This window comes from Nansenia antarctica (assembly GCF_963989245.1).
Source record: "Nansenia antarctica genome assembly, chromosome: 17".
NCBI lineage: Eukaryota > Metazoa > Chordata > Actinopteri > Argentiniformes > Microstomatidae > Nansenia > Nansenia antarctica.
Window position 1 is genome coordinate 18,324,596 of NC_137687.1, and position 14,908 is coordinate 18,339,503.

General features: G+C 43.6%; 1 pseudogene across 1 annotated transcript in view; it reads right to left on the reverse strand.

Moving 5' to 3' along the window:
* The window catches only part of LOC308172464 (arf-GAP domain and FG repeat-containing protein 1-like), a 40,422-nt pseudogene extending 31,016 nt beyond the window's left edge, over positions 1-9,406 (reverse strand). The window contains exons 1-3 of the transcript in view: positions 9,348-9,406; positions 7,290-7,432; positions 6,566-6,641 (exon numbers count right to left, since the gene is read on the reverse strand). The product of the transcript in view is annotated as an arf-GAP domain and FG repeat-containing protein 1-like (transcript). The remainder of the gene's footprint in view (positions 1-6,565; positions 6,642-7,289; positions 7,433-9,347) is intronic.
* Positions 9,407-14,908: the final 5,502 nt, after the last annotated feature.

Genomic DNA, 14,908 nt, shown 5'->3' on the forward strand with positions numbered 1-14,908 from the left:
CGCCCTAAAGTAACCTAGCTTTTAATTACTTTACTTTGGCTGCGTTATTTTATTATTATTCTGAAATATTGTACACATCTCAGCAATGAAAGTTGGATTTGTAAAGTGTTCTTCATACAGAACAAACAGAAAAAGAAAAAAAAAAAGCCTTCTGCATATACTCTACACAAAGGCCACAAGACCTTGTCAACATCACAGGTAATGTTCTCCCTGGCCAAGCAGAGGGGAAAGTATCGCCTGGCATGACGAATCCAGCCCTGATATACTTCAGATATATTTCAACACAGGAGAGCTCACCTTTAGCCCTTATTGCTAAAGCTATGATTGCTAATTCAAATGCAATAGGTGTTTGCCCATATGGAGTGTGATTGATGTTTTGAGTTTAGCATTCTGAATGGTAGTGTTTTCCAAGTGAACACAATAGATTTTATCAAGGAAGTGTGTGCCAAATGTAGAGAATTGTATTTAGTGTTTTGTTAACTGGGTGGTTTAGAGTGGCAAAATGAGTGATAAGCAAGAAATGTGTTTGTCAGAATTGGTGTGAGATAAAATACACCAGTTTCAGGTTTTGGTCATTGTGTTTGAGGTTTGGATGTTAGTGTTAAAGCGAAAACCTGTAAACACTTTTTTTATTTGTTGTTCGACCACTGGTTGGTTTTGTGGCGCTGTTCCGACTTTCAGGACTTCAGAAATCGACAGTTTGTCTTGCTTTCAGACAGTTTCTTTCTTCAAACTGATCACTGTTGTTTTCATTCTCGAACTGCTATCACAGAATACTGTATACTTTAGCTCCTACATAAACTAAGAAGGACACAGGTTAAAGTATACAATTCGTTCTTGAGATCACTTTAGTACGGAGCCCCCCTGGGGTCACATGGTAGAAAAAAAATATTTGATGTGTGAATCCGTTCCCTCGGTTTAGTAAATCTGTTCCCTCGGTTTAGTAATTAGTTCCCTCGGTTTAGTAATTAGTTCCCTCGGTTTAGTAATTCGTTCCCTCTGTTTAGTAATTCGTTATGGTTAGGGTTAGGCCCTATGCGGACCGGACGCTGCTTAGTGAGAAGACACGCGGAGGCGGCCTCATTATATCTACGAAGGACAGCTGGTGCTTAAACACGAAAACTGTAAGTAGCCACTGCTCCCCAGACCTGGAATACTTGACTGTTAAATGCAGTGGTGTGCCGTCAGGGCCAGCAAGGCCTTCTCTGCTGGCCTAAACATCATCAGAATATTTTATTTTAATATATATTTTCCACAAATATGTATTAATGATTCCCCATAGTCTATTCTCTTCATTTCATAGCTTTCCTCTTGGTTGCGCTGCTTCCAGTCTCCGATTGAGATTTGGAGGGCTGGCCTTTATGTTAGAGCTTTTATCCAATCAAAATGTGTTGCTAGGGGGCTCAAAAATCTGCCCGCCTTCACATTAAACGGTGCTGCGGATTCGACCTGTAACTTAACATTGGAACGAGAAAACCTGTGGCGTACCTAGTAAACCTACGTAGATGCGAGCAAAAGCAACAACGGCGCCTGCTGTAAGGCTCAATGATGTCAGCACCCAGCACGTCTTTTGATTGGATACGCACTATTGCTACGCACTATTGATACGCACTATTGATATTCACTATTGAGATGCGGAACTATGCCGGTAGATGTGAAACTTTTGAAAGTGCGCAGGGAAACGGAGCCTCACAACGAAAGCTTTCGTTGACTGATCGACAATACTGATCGATTGTGTCCTGTTTTTGGGTAAACAATAACTTTCATTTAGGGGACACAATGAAAGCGCCAAGTCCACAAACAGAGGAAACTACGTTGAGCTTCTTTCTTTTCTGGCTGAAAACAACCCAGATTTACATTACCACCTGTCCACAAACAAAGTGTTTACTGGGACGTCAGGCAAAATACAAAACGACCTGATTTTTGCTATTGCTGAAGTGATGGAAGAAGAGATCAAAATGGAGATTAAAAAGGCACCCTTTGTCGCTATTATGGTGGACGAGACGACAGACGTGGGTAATGTAGCGATCTTAAAGATGTTAGTTTAACACTCTTCATTGTAAATGCGGATTTATTGATTAAAAATGCTTCGGAAATATTAATATAACTCTGTTGTACTTGTCTGACTATGTTAAGGTGATGCAACGCCCGGTTATACTGTGTTTCGGTCTAGTTTCTAGAGCCATGGCGTCATAACGATGGTATTAAGAGGTAGAATAATTCAGGTAGGAATGTGTCGGACATCACTGAAGGCCTAGGTGTGAAATGCACCGCCCGCCACTGGTTAAATGCCGACCCACATACCTCCCGAGGGAATTCAACGCGGTGTACATAACATCTGTTTACATCGCACCTAGCGCGGATGCTAGCTTAGCATTGGCGCGGCTACATGACGTCATCAGTGGTGGACAGAGCGCGGACCCACAGGCAGTACATATAATCGCCGGGGACTTTAATCATGCTGACCTGAAGGTAGTACTACCCAAGTTCTATCAGCATGTTAAATGTGCAACAAGAGGAGAAAAAACACTGGACAAGGTATACACCAACATCAAGCTTGCTTACAAGGCTAGACCGCTAGCTCATCTAGGCATGTCTGACCACGTGTCAATCCTCCTGATCCCAGCCTACACTCCCATGAGGAAAAGTGCTCCCATCACCACTTCTGTTGTACGACAGGTGTCCGAACAGAATTATTTGATCGATACTCCTAACCGTAGACAGTCTACACAACTTTGTCACATAAACTCATTAAAATGTTATTATTTGTATTTTTGATTAATCTAGTTAAGTTATGCTGTAATCTGGGAAACAGAATTTACAGAGACCTTTTTAGTAGGCCTCTGTTTTAAGAGGGGGGATGTGACGATCCACACCAGAACCTATAGTGGGCGCTATTACACCTGTCCGGTCTACCTTCTCTCTGTGTTCCAGATTGGCTCAGGTGTGGGTGATGATGCTAATTGTCCCTGGATCACTTTAAGAGTGGGTTAGATTGATGGACTCTCTCTCTTCCTTTGTCGACCAGCAGCCGTTTTTGGTTGTCGTTACTATTTTCTTTATCATTATTTCCATTCAACATTATATTCTTTAATAAATATCCTATTATTGTTAACCATGTGTCGTCTCCCTTTTTGTTACCTTGTCAAGAGCCAGGCAAGCGTAACACCCTACGAGCCAGAACGAAGGATTCTAACCCTAACCCTGACCCTAATCCTTGCGATCGTTCTGGCTCGTAGGGCCCTAGGGACCCCAGGGGGGGTCCGTACTTTAGCCTTGTGAGAGGAAGGGGAATTAGCTCAAACACACAAAACGAGCGGCTCTTCAGATTTGCGATGACCCAACACTCGTTGTTGGTCAGTGGTCCACTGAACGAATACTACTGTGTATTTCCACCGTATTTCATATTTAGTAACATGTAAGCAAAAAACTAAGTTGTCAGAAGCAGGATTTGAACCCATGACTCCAGATGAGATTGCAACCTGAACCCAGTAACTAATATAGAGTTCTGTATATACCGTGGTAATATGATTCATTCGCGTATTATAATTATAATATTTTACCGCGTAAAGGTTTGCCAAATTAACCGCGATCATTAACGAATAAACTAATATTTCCCTTTTTAGCTTTGAGAACTTCTGAGAAGTACGGCTAAAACAAACCCTTTACTCTGAGGCCCTGTCCACACCTATACGTCTTTTTGATAAACGTGGATTTTTATATTCGTTTTGGGGGGTTCGTTCAGACGCAAACGAGTTTTTGCCCTCTGAAAACGAAGATGTTTAAAAACGCCTGCCAGAGTGAAGATGTTTAAAAACGCTGTATATTCGCCGTATATTTTTGACGCGTGGACGAGATAGACGGAGTTTTTTGTATTCGTCACGTCATCATGCGCGTAGATTTCTATGATCATGCGCACTGCAGCTGTTTGCTGTTCCCTCCAACGTCATATCATGGCACCAGTAACAACTATGTTTACAATAGGTGTGAGAGAAAATTATTGTATGTGGGGGACATTTTTCTACATTTAAGATTCAAACTTTGGATGTCTGGGGCAAAGCTATGGAAGCTGATTTCCTGTTTGTTGTCACACAATAGAACCGGTTTCTCTGCTTGAAGCTTGACATTGGCTGGACGGCGGACACATTTAAATGATTACAAAGACCTGATTGCCCTCTTTTCTCCCGGAGTGGACTAGGCCATCTGGAGCAGTTTTGGGCTTTTGTGTTCCCCAGACCCGGTGCTCTGGGACCAGACTGAACCAGTTTGTGGCTATTGTGTTCCTTTTTCACCTTTGTGTCCCTAGGAGAAAGTGGGGGCCGATTCCCCCTTAACCTTCATCCCCTATCATCTTCATCCATGTACAAACTCACACCCCTTGCTCATGATTGGCACTCACACCAATCATCATGAAGTGCTTCGAGAAACTAGTCCGGGCCCACATACTCACACGCCTCCCGCCCAACCTGGATCCATACCAGTTCGCCTACAGAGCCCACAGGTCCACAGAGGACGCCATAGCGACGACTCTCCACGCCACTCTATCCCACCTGGAGAGGGGAAACAGCTACGCGAGACTGCTCTTCGTGGACTTCAGCTCCGCCTTTAACACCATCCTTCCAGACAGGCTAGTGACCAAACTACTAGACCTGGGTCTATCACACTCTATATGTGTGTGGATCAAGGACTTCCTGACCGACCGCCCCCAGAGGGTGCGGGTGGGCCCCCACACCTCCACAGCCCTCAGCCTCAGCACTGGGTCACCCCAGGGCTGCGTGCTAAGCCCCATCCTCTACAACCTCTACACCCACGACTTCACCCCCATCCACCCCAGCAACTACATCGTAAAGTTTGCAGACGACACCACCGTGGTGGGATGTATCTCGGGGGGGGACGAGGCGGCGTACAGGGATGAGGTAGAGCAATTGTGCAAGGTAAACAACCTGCTGCTAAACAAGTCAAAGACCCAGGAATTCATCGTAGACTTCAGGAGGAAAAAGTCCGAGATCCTGCCCCTGCTCATCGACGGAGAGAGCGTGGAGATGGTCTCAAACCTCCGTTTCCTGGGACACATCATGCGGGATGACCTGGCCTGGAAGGACAACACGAAAGGCACCATCAAGAGGGCACAACAGCGGCTATACACCCTGAGATGCCTCAAGAAACAACACAGCAAGCAGGAGATGCTGGTGGCCTTCTACCACGGCGCAGTGGAGAGCATCCTCACCTTCGGCATCTCCAACTGGTACCACAGCTGCACGGCAGCGGAGAGAAGCGATCTACAGAGAGTCGTGAGAACAGCACAGGGGATCACCGGCGCCACCCTCCCCTCTCTGGAGGAGCTGTACAAAACACGCTGTCTCAGGAGGGCCTCCAAGATCTCCAAGGACCCGACCCACCCTGGGCACGAACACTTTGTCAAGCTGCCCTCGAACAGGAGGTACAGGACCCCGGCCGCTAAGACAAACAGACTGAAGGACAGCTTCTACCACAGGGCCGTCAAGGCCCTGAACACAGAAAAGGCCTAAGTTCTGGGCCCAGGACAAGTCCGGACGGATTGTATTGCAGCTAGTGCTGAGGCACAAACATGTACATTTTCAAGCCTGCAAACTGTGACACTTTAAAAAAATGTGAAAAAATACTTTCGTGTGAAATATGACAACCCTAGTTGACTATCTGTGCAGTATAGTACAGTGGATTGTGTACATAGCCTCTATTGATGTAAACCAGCTCCTTACCTTCTTGTGATTTTATGCATCTATGCTTTTTCCAAAATGTGTTTCTATTTTCTTTCCTAAACACCAGGGGAGCCTCCCCTCCTAAATTTCGTTGTTTGGTACCTGTACTGTAGCAATGACAAATAAAGTCTATCTATCTATCTATCTATCTATGATTGGTCTAAACCTCACCCGAGGGCGGACCCCTTACCTGTGGAAACCTGATTGCATAAATACTGACATGTAATGAATGATCGTCACTTTTGGGAGGAACTTTGAATCGTTCAGATGCGTCTGACGAACCTGTAAACTTCCTCCTTCTGCAGAAGAATATTAAATATCTTTTCTTATACATCTTGAAACGAAACAGGCTGCCATTATTGAATAATTTGCACTTACACAGGCAACGGTGTTCGAGGCTACACAAGCGAGGAAAATGGATGTGAACAAAGTGCTTCTAGTTCTTTCACTGTTAACTGGACTTTTAACCTGTTTACAGATAAATGCACAGTTAATGATCGAGAACATTGAGAGACAGAGGCGTCTGATTGGCCAGCGGGGCTATGGGGATAATATTATATCGCCGACTACTGGTGTGGAATGCTCAATGACAGCGTTTATATTGCGTTCATGCGTATGCATGTGGACACAGACATTGTTTATAAACATGCTGGTGTGGACGGTCATATTTTTATATACGAAAAACGTTTATCAAAAAAACGTATTGGTGTGGACATAGCCTGAGACATAGCCTGAGACGATGGTAAATGCCTACTCTGGGGCAGGTGTGTGGGTAACATTGTGTATGTGTGTGTGTAAGCGTGCATGTATGATGTGTGTCCCCTGACCTGTCAGGCTCAGGCAAGTCGATGCTTATGTGTATCTTGGAGCGCAGCAGGCGCTCGATGGTCTGCTGAATCTCATCTGGAAAAGAGCAGGGAAGTTACTACAGTATATCATGAGGTCAAGGTACTGTGTGACATCACATTCATTTTACAGGCTGCACAGTTACCGTGGTGATTCTGCGTGGGTGACCTGGAAGATGATGTGATTCTGCATCTACAGTACCATCGCAACTAACTTTGCTGAAGTGTTTATGGTTTATGCTGCATTCTGCGGTGGAGGAGGTCATAAATCTGACAGTTTGGCTGGTAACAATGGCCAGACAAAGATAAACTACTACTACGAATTAATTCTGCTAAAAGGTAATAAAATAAAAGGTATTATTGTGTACCAGTGTTTTGAAGAGATGGTAAGCCTCATCCTTTAGTGAGTTGTATCTACCTCTAACGACAATGTGCTGCATGTGCTGTGTTTTATCAATGAGTGTGTATGGAGGTGAGTGCGTGTAGTAGTAGGTCCTGTGGCTTTGGTGGTTTGCATTTCAGATCAACCAGTGCCCTTCACTGTGCAGCTGTCAGACCTGATGTATTACTTTACCTTACTCTCATTTCTGTGTGTATCGACAGCAGTTCTTTCCACAATGACATTTGTTATGCGCTTCATTTCAGGGCATAAAATGCCCTGCCTTCCCCCAGCCCCACTCCCTCCCTCCCTCCCTCCCTCTCTCACCCAGAAGAAAAGCACACTGGCGGTGGTAGACGATGACTATGCCGTACTGGAGCTGGGAAGACAGGTAGAGGGAGAAGCGGGGCCGGGGGAGGCCTGGTTGGAGGGGAGGCACCCGCACCATCACATAGTCCATGATGTCATCACTAGGATCAACGTGACACATATCAGACACACACCCATCAAAGATTCTGATCTAAAGCACCAGTGTGTGACCTTCAGACCGGGGTCAAATACTATTTGAAATCCTTTCAAATACTTGAGCGTTTACTTGAGCCTGTCTGGAGTCCCTGAATGGCATGATTTGCACTTTTGGGGATTATTCAACAATGGTTCAATTGCTCCAGGCGCCATCAGTCAAGCACAGATATTTGAAATATAACATGTTATTTAAACCTATGTCTGGTGGCCTCATGCTGTACTGTAAAGTCTGACACACAATGTACATCATTAAGCATTTAGCAGATGCCGTTATCCAAAGCGACTTACACAAATACATTTGTCTGAAGTAAGTGAATCATCTATGCATCAGTCATTACAAGAAAGTAATCTATGCTATGACCAGGGGCCATTGGCAGTTACAATGCAGGACAGGTAAGATGTAGTCTGAAGAGATCAGAAAGGTCTGTACAAAAATTAGTACTGCTGTGACAGAAGTTTCAATAAAACCATAATGCTAAATCAATACCTCGTATTCCCTCAGACAGCAGAGGGGATGGGGGTGGGGGGGTTACATACCATGTTTTCCCAACATTGACCTTCAGAAGCTCCCTGCGTGTTATTCTGGTTCCTTTCGTGGCTGCCAACCTAAAACCACCCAGATGTAACAGCCAACAGCATTGTAACATCAGGGTTCTTCCCAAAGAATATAAGCGGTATTACATACAAATACATATCCAGCTATTCCTCACAGGTTGAACTGAAAAGGTGCAGGCTTCAGTTTCCAGTTGAGTTATATGAGCACGATACACCAAGATCCCTTTCAGTGAGGTTTTTATCAGAAGCTAGCTACAGAGGTAACTTGTTAGCATCAAGCTAAACTCTTAGCTAGCTAGCTACATGTTGTCATGGACTTACCAAATGGTGGAAAAGCAGCCACTGCGACGTCGAAGAACATTTGGATAATAAAACATTTCCTCACAAAAGTGCCAACGTTGCAAAGGAAACGGGGTTGATGGGTAGCTATCTCGTAATTTATTAATTGTTCCGGTTTCAAACTAGTTGCGATGATTCTCCTAAATCCCCTCAGGAAAGACCGCGAGTGAGGAGATTCCCGCTGTTGACAAAGACTGGCGGTTACTACTGGTTATTACTGGTCCAATCAGCGATGAGATTACCTTCTGGTCCAATCAGATGTGAGATTACCTTTTGGGCAACCTGTTTTGACCAATCGCCTTTCTCTACTTGCCTTAGATACAACAATCTAAATATCTGTGACTGTAACCAAAGTGATAATAATATATAGCATTCTGACTGTATAAAAACCTCTTTCGAAGTATTCTAATAATAGAGAAAATATCATTCAGTATTTTGTTCAGTATTCAACAATACTCAGTAATGGTTTTGCTTGCCAGAGATGCTTATCACCCAGTAACGTGCAGTGAGGTCATTGGCTGGGTAGGCAGTGAGCTATTTAAAAAAAAATCATGCGAGTAAACTCACTTTGTAAACTGTTTTTGTCCTGTTGCGTTTCCCGTAGTTGTTCTTCCGGGTTCAGAGCACGCTGGCGTCCGCGTTGTGACTGCCGCTTCTGTTCCCGGTCCTGTCTCCTGTCCTTTTGTATCCTGTCTTTTTGTATCCTGTCCTGTCTCCTTTTGTATCCTGTCTTTTTGTATCCTGTCTTATCCTTTTTGTATCCTGTCCCGCCGGACTCCGCTGCCTTCACCCCCGCCATCTCCCGCCTCTCACCGCCTTCACTACCGGACTGCATTACTCACCGCCTTCACTACCGGACTGCAATACTCACCGCCTTCACTACCGGACTGCAATACTCACCGCCTTCACTACCGGACTGCAGTACTCACCGCCTTCACTACCGGACTGCAGTACCCACCGCCTCACCGTTCCTGTCCCCGGGCTCTGTGTTGCCGACCGACCCGCTGCGCGCCGCTCTCAGTCATCGCTGGCCCTGGCCGTGCTGTGCTACTACCCTCGTCCCGGGAGGTAGCCACCGCTCCCTCCCCGGTTCGGGGGTTGCCATCTCCGCAGGTGAGTGTCGGTCGTTCCCAGCCTTCACTCACTGCTGCGCGATTTGGTCGCTGGCATGGCACGGCTTGGCTGGCTGGCCGCGCGGGTTCGGTCCCAGGCTGGCAATACAGATGACAACGGCAACGGCTGCTGCTGCCACCAAGGCTGGCATTCTCCGCTGCCGCCGCCACATCCATCGAGGCTCCCAGCAACATCAACACCGGACTCTACACCACCCCCCCCTCCCCGTTCGCTGACTCTCTGTTCCATGTTACTTGTTGTGGTTGCTTGTTGTTTTTTGTGTCTCCCCATGTGTGTCCTATATTGTCAGCGTCTTTGAGCCCTGGAAAAGCGCTATATAAATTAAATTTATTATTATTATTATTATTACTTCTTCAAGAAGTAGGCCTACTACCAGGATCCTCCCTGTTAAGCACCTATTGTATTGTTAGTTTGCTATTCTTCTCTATGCTATTGCTATATTGCTATACTGTATTTTAGTTTGCTATTCTTCATTTTGCCTTAAAAAAGCAGTACACTCCTACGTTAAATGCAATTATTGTAAGTCGCTTTGAATAAAAGTGTCGGCTAAATGACTGTAATGTAATGTAGGCTAATATACTATACTATAAAGTCAATCACATAGCCCATATATACTATACTGTCAAATAGCTGGTCAAAAATGTCAAATGTATTGTTATCTCATAACTACACATAGCGTAGCGCAACAGCCTGTATGGCATTGCCTACATTCACCTGCATCTCAACAGGATTTACAGCAGCACGCAAAACAGCTCAATGACAATATAAATTCACCTGCATCAACAACACAGGATCTACAGCATTTGAACCGGCACGCAATAGCCTACATTATCTTAAGCATATGTAACATGCGTAGGCAAATGTGCGGCTAATTTCTCATCTTTTTCTGCCATCAAATGTAAAAGTTCAACATAATTCCCACGATTGATGGAGCTACTGCTCTCGTCGTTCCCCCGAAATGCTCATTCTTGTTTAGCAAGGTAGCATGTTGCATCAATTAGGCTTTTCAAGATTTCCCTGTTCTCCTTTACCTTTGCGTTGTGTGCAGTAACATGCAGCCGGTGCTGCTCATCCAGGGCCATGTCTATGCGACTTTTGCCAAAGGTTTTCAAGGCCATCTGAGAGTGGATGAGGGCTGTGGATTTGTCATGCTTCTCTAAAGCTCTTGGAAAATTGTTCAGGTCACAGTAGCCCCCTTTTACCCACACGCTGTCGCTAGACGAGAACAGTAGGCAAGGGAAGCAGAATAGCTTGTTAGCCTGGCTACATCCACACAGCCAGTGCTTTTTTTTGTACCATTCCGTTTGAAATGTTCGTACAATCTTCTGTCCCTTACTTTGGGTTAATTGAGATAGGTCAGGTGTTGCCCTCCCTCCCCTAAAATCTTTTTAACTGTTGGATATCCATGATGCCGATCGCAAGTTAGCTGGGGAAATTTAGAACCCCCAGACAACCAGCCTGTCAGTATACTTGGCGAGACTCGAAACATAAAAGGGACAGGTAAACGCAGGTGAAATCATTAAAAAAAAGAGAAGAAACCGCCTGAAGCCCAGCACTGTGGAGAAGTTGTTATTTTTAAATAAAAATGAATAAATGAATACAATGTTGTTGTTCCTAGTAACACAAGCACATTTATTCAATTCAAAGCTTCACACACCAAAGCCACGGTGTCATTATCACTCTGCCTGCTAGACATTTATTGTCCACTTGATGGCGCAGTGGAGCAAATGAAGCAACACGAAGCTTCGGCCCATGTGTGACGCAATTGGATGGAAAGCTTCAACAGTTCATGAAGCTTCATCTCGCCATCACTACAGATGTTGCATTACTGCTGTAATGTTTGCCCTCTGTCACAGTTGTAAACTTAATAATCACTCGTAAGGTCTTCAGCTTCAGTACGGTGCGTGTTTACTGACTCTGCCATCTTAGATCGACTTCTCGTTCCCTGGTATCGCGGGAATAGACCACGTCGTCTTCTTCTTGTTGTTTTGGTTTTAACGGCAGCATGCGTCCTTGATGCTGCATTACTGCCCTCTGCTGGATGCAATTACCTTTTTCTTAGAATGATAATAATATATCATATTATACTATAGAATGATCATAGAATGATCAAAATTATTTTTAAAAAATAATAAAGGGAAAAAGAATATAGTATATTGCTATGTTCTTTTTTTAAAACGTTATTTATGTTTTCCTTAGAATGATAATATATCATATTATACTATAGAATGATCATAGGGTTGATCACAGGGTTGATGATCACAGGGTTTTCCAACCCTGTACCAGTGGTAAATGAGTCCACAACCCCCTTCCTCTCATGGTAAATTGCTTCCATGTTCTAAGGATGTTGCATACATCCTAAATATTCAATTTGATGTCATAATGCACTCAAGCAGACATTATACATTGCAGTGAATGGAAGTTCTAGATTGCACAGCAACATTCTAGAATGATTTGCAGAAATATTTTACTCCTGAAAATTAGTGTCTACCTTTAGTCTACCTGACGCCAGAGGTCAAATCTGAAATGGTTCCACGTCTAAAAATGAAGTTTACAGTCTATAGAAACACTGTAGAAAGTTTCATGCTTTAGTCATAAAATGCACAATTGTTATGCCTATCAGCCTCACTACAAATGCAACTTTCAGAGAAGCCACCCTTCTCTGCCCTCTCCCGCTCACTTGGCTTAATTCAGCCGCTATAATTGAGCCACTATCTCAGGGCGTAAATACAAAGCTCATTCTCAAGTATATTTGGTATTTATAGACTTTAGTACGTACACCATTTTATTTTGCCTGTCTGTGTGCGGCTCTTTAATCCATTCATTAAAAGTGTGTGGCTCGCTCGCTGTGTCTCAATAGGCGTCGTTTTGGTTTAGCAATTCATGGCACTCGCCATACCTGCATAAAAAAAAAATCCCCTGAAAATTGTATCTGAAACACGTGTTGTCATGTTGGTGATTTTATCCACAACGGTAACTCAACATCCTCCCGGCTCCATCTGACCCCCCCAGCCAGGCGCTGTAGTGGAGCGCAGGGTTGCCAGACGGGATTGACAATTTCAAGCCCAACCAGTCTAAAAGCTGCCGAATCCACCCGTCCAGAGTGACCAAAAGTAGCCCAATCTGGCAACACTGGAGCGGGACATCGGTTCCTCAATAAACAAGCCATGAGTAACGTTAATGTTAAAACCTTGTCCACGATTCTCATTCATTCAGGTGGGTTAAACAAACTGTATAAACGCCATAATACTGTTGGTTCAAATGTAATATATTAATGAACAAGTTCATGTCATGTTGTGTCAGTACAAACATGTTCTAATTATATTTTATTTTAATGAAAAACCTGACCTAACGTCACCTGCGATTGTGAAGCTAACTGTAACAAGCTAATTAGCGAATGTTAAAGGGTACAACAACAGCTAGTTTAATGTCAACCATGTCTCTATTCTCAATAATTTCTGTAATAATTGTACCAAATTGGGGCCAGTAACACTAACTTACATTTACATTTTTGTTATTTAGCAGACGCCTTATTCCAAAGCGACTTACAATCAATACATTTGAATGCTAAGCATGTGAATCATCAGTCCACCATTCGTGGCAGGAAGAGTAATCTAGCCCAGGCCCGGGGCCATTGATAGAAGGAGAAAACATCTTCTACCACCTTGTTCTAAAACCCTTTTTTTATTTTTATAATGGAGGAACAGAGAAGCAGTACAAAGGGGGAGATAGAAGTTCTTAGGGACACAGTAGAGGGGAAATCGGACGTCTTTAGGAGACGTAGTGCTGAGGGGCAGAAGATGTCTCAGGAGGAGCAGTTAACACTAGGAAAGCTGTGAGGTGTTAAACAGCACCAGTGAGTACAAAAAAAATTCTACCATTGCACTCAATCAAATTTCAGGACCCTCCTTTCATGACTTTTCCTAGATATGTGCGTTCTACCACCCAGCATCTTTACATTTTCAAAATCGAGTTAGTATAAAGCGATTTTGCAGTATTTCTGTGTGTGCCTGTGTATTTGCCTTGGGATTCGGCTGCCATCTTTTTCTCCAAGGCTGCAATCCTCTTTTATATCAGCAGAGGTAGCAAGGGGGCACACACTGTGCTCAACCTTCAGTGCTGAATTAGATACAGTGGATAAGACTGATATTTGTAACATAATGTGTTTATATATAGGCTATATATAGCAATAGTGATACATAAGATATGTATATGTACAGACAGTTATGAAAATGATAAACTGTACAGTATGTCTCCCAATCCCTTCAGATTTGTTGGAGCTGAGTTTTTTTTTTCACAGCGGGTTTACCCAAGTTCCATGCAATAGTGATAAGATATTATGATATGTGTAGCCTATGTACAGTTATGAATGATACACTGCACAGTATGTACCTATCAAGTTGTGTGGTGCATGCATAGCTACTGCAGCAAAGTAATTGGAGTAACCTACGTTTGATTATGCCTGTACTCATCAACGAATATTATATAACGAACGGATATTTATAATATTGTATATAATGTTTTTTTGTATATAATGTTATTGTATAATGTTTTTTTCTGAGTGGGGCAGTCCCACTCATAGTTTTCATGTTATTGGACTGATATAGTGAAGACAGACAGGAAAGTAAGGAGAAGAAGGGCCGACATGTGTGCACGACCACGGTGCTAGACCACTGGACCATGTTAGGCCACCAGTATATTGATAATTGATAATAAGATATTGAGGGTAATCTTATTCTCTAACTGTTTCTTGATCGTTTCCCATCAGCAAACAATAGCTGCCAATTCATGAGGGAGCCAAGCGGGTTTCAAAGCTGCCAAGCAGGTTTCAAAGCTTACAAGCTTACAGCAGTCGATTGTCGGCTGATGTTACGGCCGGCGTGAAGTCCACGACAAATAAACAGACTTTGTGAAGCTCATAACTATGATAACACAATATTGCAATATTTATTACTATTATTTTTTAATAATGATAATCAACTTTCATTCATTAGTAAAGCTCCCGCAGTCTCAATCAATCTCCTCTCCATATATAGCATTTAATCTGTTCCATAGTTCGTTCTCAGCTGACTCAAGCTTCATATCAGATTGCTCTAATAATTTCCCCACTTCTCTGCTCATAGGAACTTTATGCATTTTAGAGAAACATGCAGAGCATGTATTTGACAAATAAACGTGTAGGCTAAGAACTAGTTTCTAATGGTTGATGCACGGGGGAGGGTAATCTTATTGATCGTTTCCCATCAGCAAACAATAGCTGCCAATTCATGAGGGAGCCAAGCGGGTTTCAAAGCTGCCAAGCAGGTTTCAAAGCTTACAAGCTTATAGCAGTCGATTGTCGGCTGATGTTACGGCCGGCGTGAAGTTCACGACAAATAAACAGACTTTGTGAA